The sequence below is a fragment of the Plecotus auritus genome, assembly GCF_963455305.1.
Source record: "Plecotus auritus genome assembly, chromosome: 1".
Lineage (NCBI taxonomy): Eukaryota > Metazoa > Chordata > Mammalia > Chiroptera > Vespertilionidae > Plecotus > Plecotus auritus.
This window is the reverse complement of record NC_137770.1, coordinates 82,092,780-82,098,940: the sequence shown is the minus strand read 5'-3', so window position 1 is coordinate 82,098,940 and position 6,161 is coordinate 82,092,780. Positions and strand designations below refer to the sequence as shown.

Here is a 6,161-nt window from a genome sequence, read left to right as displayed (position 1 = left end):
ATCATGCCTCTTTCCTACCCCATCCCTGCCCAACTCTCACATTCTCTTCTCCAAGTGACATAAACCATGGGAGGGGGCTTGCATAGCATAGACACTTCACAAAATGTGACTTCACAGTCACTGGCCCTTATTCAATGGAATGGACAATGGTATTGTCCTTGATATTGATAATATCTTCACATTTTGGGAGAGGGGCTACTTAGACCTTAGAAGACTTCCTTGTCAGTTGAGAAATGCCATGGGATTAGAGATGTCACCAACATCATAATCTTAAGGAAGGAAGTGCAGAAAGCCAATTGAAGTATTCAAGGACACCTTGTGACCACCTTCCTGCAGGAACCTTTGTGGGGCCACCTAGATTCCATTTTAGGTGATTCAATACGATCAGCAGACCACACCTCATGCAGCTTCTAGAGGGGTTATTGGGTTGCTCAGTTGATCCCAATCTGAAGATTCCTTCAGGTGAGTCACAGCAACTAGGATTTCCTCTCAGGAATTCCTCCTCCAACATAAATCCAAGTTTGGGGAGTTAATTAGACTATATCTGTGGTTCTTTGAGAACCTTCTCAACAATTATGAACAATAATCAAGAGAACTTCAGGTATTTTGTGGCTGTTGCAGGCTGATCCTTGGGCTCTTGGGGCACAAGAAGTAAAAATGAGAAGGCACTTTATAGTATTACTAGAGGCCCGGTGCACAAAATTTGTGCAGGGGGGGAGGGGTGTCCCTCAGCCCAGCCTGCACCCTCTCCAATCTGGGACCCCTCGAGGGCAGTCGGACATCCCTATCACAATCCAGGACTGCTGGCTCCCAACTGCTCACCTGCCTGCCTTCCTGATTGCCCCTAACCGCTTTTGCCTACCAGCCTGATCACCCCCTAACTGCTCCCCTGCCAGCCTGTTTGCCCCTAACTGCCCTCCCCTGCAGGCCTGGTCACCACTAACTGCCCTCCCCTGCAGGCCTGGTCACCACTTACTGCCCTCTCCTGCAGGCCTGGGTCCCTCCCAACTGCCTTTCCCTGCAGGCCTGGTCGCCCCCAACTTCCCTCCTCTGCCGGCTTGGTCACCCCTAACTGCCCTCCCCTGCAGGCTTGATCGCCTCCAACTGCCCTCACTTGCAGGCCTGGTCCCTCCCAACTGCCCTCCCTTGCTGGCCATCTTGTGGTGGCCATCTTGTGTCCACATGGGGGCAGGATCTTTGACCACATGGGGGCAGCCATCTTGTGTGTTGGAGTGATGGTCAATCTGCATATTACTCTTTTATTAGATAGGATAGAGGCCTGGTGCACAGGTGGGGGCCAGCTGGTTTGCCCTGAAGGGTTTCCCCGGATCAGGGTGGAGGTTCCCTTGGGGCATGGGGCAGCCTGGGCGAGGGGCCTGTGGTGGTTTGCAGGCCGGCCACGCCCCCTGGTGACCCAAGCGGAGGCCCTGTTATCTGGGGTTTATTTATCTTCTACAATTGAAACTTTGTAGCCTGGAGCAGAGCCAAGCCTTCTGCTTGCTCCCTGGCAGCAGCCATTTCTGTTGGGATTTATGTATCTTCTATAATTGAAACTTTGTAGCCTTAAGCAGAGGCCTGGGCCGGCCAGGGCTGCAGAAGCTTGGCTTCCTCCATTGCCACGGGCAACCCTAGCTTCCTGCTCTTTCCAGCTCCGTGGCTGCTGCCATTTCTGTTTGGGTTTATGTATCTTCTATCATTGAAACTTTGTAGCCTTGAGTGGAGGCCTAGGCCGGCAAGGGCAGGCGAAAAGCTTGGCTTCTTCCATTGCCGGGGAAACCCAAGCCTCCCTCCTGCTCTCTATGGCCGTAGCCATCTTGGTTGGGTTTATTTGCATATTTGCTTCTGATTGGCTTGTGGGTGTAGCAGAGGTACGGTCAATTTGCATATTACTCTTTTATTAGATAGGATTGTCCAGAGTACTGCAGATGGAATAGTACAAGGTCATTTGCCAGATTACTTTATAGAAACCCCATGGACAATTATACACTTTCCTCAGTGAAACAGACCTGATGACTAATGCAGCTTGATGTCTAGCGCTGACACACTGACGTGGAAGTGGGGCATGGAACATGCTCTTGATGCTTGAGCATTTCATCACTCTCATAGCACTGAACTATTTTAAATGCAGTAGGCCAGGATCAGGAGAGGCGGGGGTGTTTTGTGACCACGCACAGGGCAGGCAGCAGGTGCTTAAATGTCACACTAAAGAAAAGAAATCGCATAATTGGAATCGCTGGCATAGCTAGCTCCTAGGTAAACAAAACATGAAGAAAAGGCAAAGAGTTCCAAACAGCATCAGCCTTGACCGGCAATAGCTGCTGCTGTGCCTTATGGAAGGGAAGGTGGGTCTTCTCAGCACATTCAACTGCACAGCAAACACTGTTATGTTAGCAGGGTAATCTTTTTTAAAATAAAAAAGAAGATTTTCACCCTGTTTTTTAAAAAAACTTATTATTGATTTTTGAGAGAGGAATCCGATTTGTTGTTCCATTTATTTATGCATTCATTGGTTGATTTAAAAAATATGTTTTTATTGATTTTTAGAGAGAGAGGGAGAGGGATAGAGAGAGAGAAACCCCAATGAGGAACATCATCAATAAGCTGCTTCCTGAATTCCTCCAACTGAGGATTGAGCCCACAACCCCGGCATGTGCCTTAACCAGGAATTGAACTGTGACCTCTTGATGCTCAACCACTGAGCGACACCAGCTGGGCATTAGTGGATTCTTGTATGTGCTCTGACTGGGGATCAAACCTGCAACCTTGGTGTATTGGGACGATGCTCTAACCAACTGAGCTATCTGGCCAGGGCTAGCAGGGTAATCTTTGAAAGAGGGAGAAAAATCTCATTTCTGTGTAAAATGTGAGTGTGTGTGTATGTACCTGCCATGGGGGTGGTATGTGAAATGGGTGATGTCCATGTGTGTCTCTTGCCTATAGATGTCCCTGCATAAGACGCCCAAGTTAGGTAGAGGGAGAGAGGCTCTCTCCTGGATGCAAGGGAGAGGGGTGTGCTGTCCTTGGCTGACCTCTCTACTTTGTTGGTCCTACACATTTCAGGTGAGCCCATGGGGACACAGTGCCCCCCTGTGGTTGTCATGGTTTCTCCTAACTTGCCCCAGTTCCCAGTTCCCTTCCTGAGTCTCCCATGGTCTTCCAGAATCTACACAGTAGTTACATAGTGCAGGCCTGATACCATGCTGGTGGCTCCTGTCCATTCTCGAGATCAGAGCTCAGAGGTTCACAGGAAAGGGGGGTGGGGTGACTTCATAGAAGCTGAACTACAAATTATTTACTGTTGTCTCTGCTTCAGCCTTAGGACTCCTGTTTCTCTCTTTCTTTCAATCTCAAGGAATGTGTTTCCTTGACTCTAGGGACAGAAGTCCAAGATAGCTAAGAGATGGCTCATTGGAAAGTAGAATAAAACTGTGGAATACAGTGATGAGAGCATTGCAGTGTCCACTTGAAAACTGTGGAACTCATGAAGAGATTTTAAAGGGTAATTATCTGAAGGTACACAAACAGTGAAGCTGTAGCACGTGGGATGGATAAATATATAGCAAAAGTAGAATGCATTGTGTATTTGACATTTAACAAATCTAAAGATAGCAACTCAACAAAATAGAATAAAAAGGAAATAATTGAAAACTTTAAGCATCCCTGTCTGCACCCCCTTTGCTTCACCTTTGGTAGTGTCCATGGGCTCCTCCCTTAGGTCAGTGGGGAGTGTGAGGATATCTGACTGGTTGGCACACCCACATGTACTAACCCACTCTGATTTTGGCCTCCAGTCCTTGTGTTCTATCTATCAGAGCCGGAATCAACAAACAGTGTCCTATTGGGAGTGAGGCAAGACCCTGGAAAATTGTCCTTCATGGGAGAGATGAAGTGGCATAAATGATCTCACAAGAGTTTGCCTACAGCTCTTTGGGTTCTGTCCTGGGTGTATCTTATTCTGAGGGACCTCCCACCTTGCTCTGGTACATTTGCTAAACTGGTTTCTCTTTGATGCAGTTCCCCATCTCATTGTCTTCACATATTATCATCTTACAACTGCAATATCCAAACCCAATCTCCAACCTGCAAGCAGAGGACAGGTGGTGGGAGCTCCAAGGTTTACTTCAGAGAGCCATTTATTGGTGCAAAAATGGAAACCTGGCTCTGCAGGGCCGTCAGAGTTCTCTATTTTTCCTGATATTTTTGTTCCTGTTTAAATATATAAACAATCCATGTGTGGGGTGGAAAATGAGGATGGGGAACAGGGGTTAAGACTTGAAAACTGTTCCACATAAATTTTCTTGTTACTATTCCAACTAGCTTCTACTCTTATCCATTTCCCCATCCTACATATCTTCCCTCCTATTTATATTGTTTAACTCATAATCTTTTTTTTTTTTTATAGAATCCAACTGGATTTTATTTGACACAGAACACAATAGGACTACAGGAATAGCAAACTGAAAAGACAAAGCAGAAAAGACCCAGTTCTACCTAACTTACAATTAAGTAACAGGAGGGCAAGTCATTAAATGAATAACAAAACAGTTGAGCTTAATGGAGAATATTCTTTTTCTAGTGCCCATACTTTTGGAATTCCCACTCTCTGTTGTCCAGCGGACACACCTGCCGTGTTTTGAGCCGTGAGAGATGCAGTGGAAGTGAAAAGCATGATTACTCCCCACGCAACGGTGCACTCTTCAGAAGTGGCAGGTGCCTGGTTAGCCTGACACTCTGTGCAAAGATCCACAATGTGGTTCCTGCAGATGGCACAGTTATCAACCACAATATCCCAGGCCCAGAGGGCTACTGCGTTCCGCTTTTTCACTTCAAAGCACTTCTTGCCTGCGCCGCTGTTGGTGCCACTCGGGGTATCCACATCCATTGCTGCCGCCATTTTGGAAACACATGGTCTCTCATAATCCTAATTTTCTTCAGTTACAACCTGTCTCTCAAGGCTGAATCAAGGGTCACTCCTGATTCTGGCTTCCAGTCACCATGCCCTAGTGAACTCAGCTCTCCCTCCTCTCCTGTGGTTCTCATGCCTGTTCTTATTCCATCCTTCCTTGTTTCAGTCTCATTTAAAAATCACATTCATCTTCTGCTCCCTTATAGCCCTCTTTGGCTCCTTGCTGGGGATCTTTTGAAAACAGTCAAGATAGTTTCTCTTCCTGATCCTGATGTTCCCTTTATGGAGCCATTCTGTAGTCTGTCCTGGTTCCTGTCCTGGTTGGTAAGGATCTTGGGAACGGGAAATGGTCATGGGAAGGAAAGAAAGCACTGCTGGCTGAAAGTAGAGGTGGCTAAAGGGAATCTAAGTGCTCCTGGGTTGGGAGGAGGCAAAACACATGAGTCACTCTGCTTGAATTCTCCCGACCTCTGCTCATTTACCTCAAATGCTGATTTCATCAGTGACCCAGAAACACATGAAGAGCCCTGGAATCTAATGTACTTCTCCTCAAGTCTCCTTTCTATAGTCTTACAATCCTCTGTACCAGAAATAGCTCTCTAATGTCCATATAACCGTGTCCCTTCCAATTCATCCTTCTGAATGTCCTGGCACGATCACTTAAGTTGAAAGCAGCAGAGAACTGATGCTGGACATTTTCCATTGGCCCCTCCCAGTTTCTTTCTGACCCATGCTTCCCCAGGCTGATCTATCAGCAATGCCCCAACAGATGTTTTTATCCTTTGGTTTTTGTTTAGGCGGGGCCAGTAAAAGACAGGACAGTAGATCAAGAGTAGGAGAGTGGAGGTATTCCTCTGCTTCCTCCTATGGAGCCCCTGCAGGCTGCTGTATTCTTCTACCAAGGGCCATAGCTCTTAATGGATGGCTCTTGAGTTTCTGGTAACTGCTCCTTCTTTTCAGCCTAGGTAACAGCATTGCTATTACTCAGCCCCACGGTGGTCCATTATCACTTGTTGCTCTGTCCTAATCTTGGCCATACCTTCTACACACTCTCTTTATTAAACTTGCCCCTCAGTTATCCAATGTGCTCTCTGCTTTCTCCTGAGACCCTAACACATAAGACAGGAGGAACAGGTAAGGTAAAGATGAGGAAGGGAAGGTAAGAAGAGAATCTGTATATTGAGGTTTTCTTAGCATCACAAAAACATGGGTTTGAAGCCTATGTTTAGTTAGGTGATCAAGTTATTTAACTTCG

General features: G+C 46.7%; 1 pseudogene across 1 annotated transcript; it reads right to left on the bottom strand.

The window, feature by feature from the left end:
• Nucleotides 1–4,572: 4,572 nt before the first annotated feature.
• On the bottom strand, nucleotides 4,573–4,941 carry LOC308235517 (E3 ubiquitin-protein ligase RBX1-like; annotated as a pseudogene). Its single transcript has one exon. The product of its transcript is annotated as an E3 ubiquitin-protein ligase RBX1-like (transcript).
• Between the last annotated feature and the right edge of the window lie 1,220 nt (nucleotides 4,942–6,161).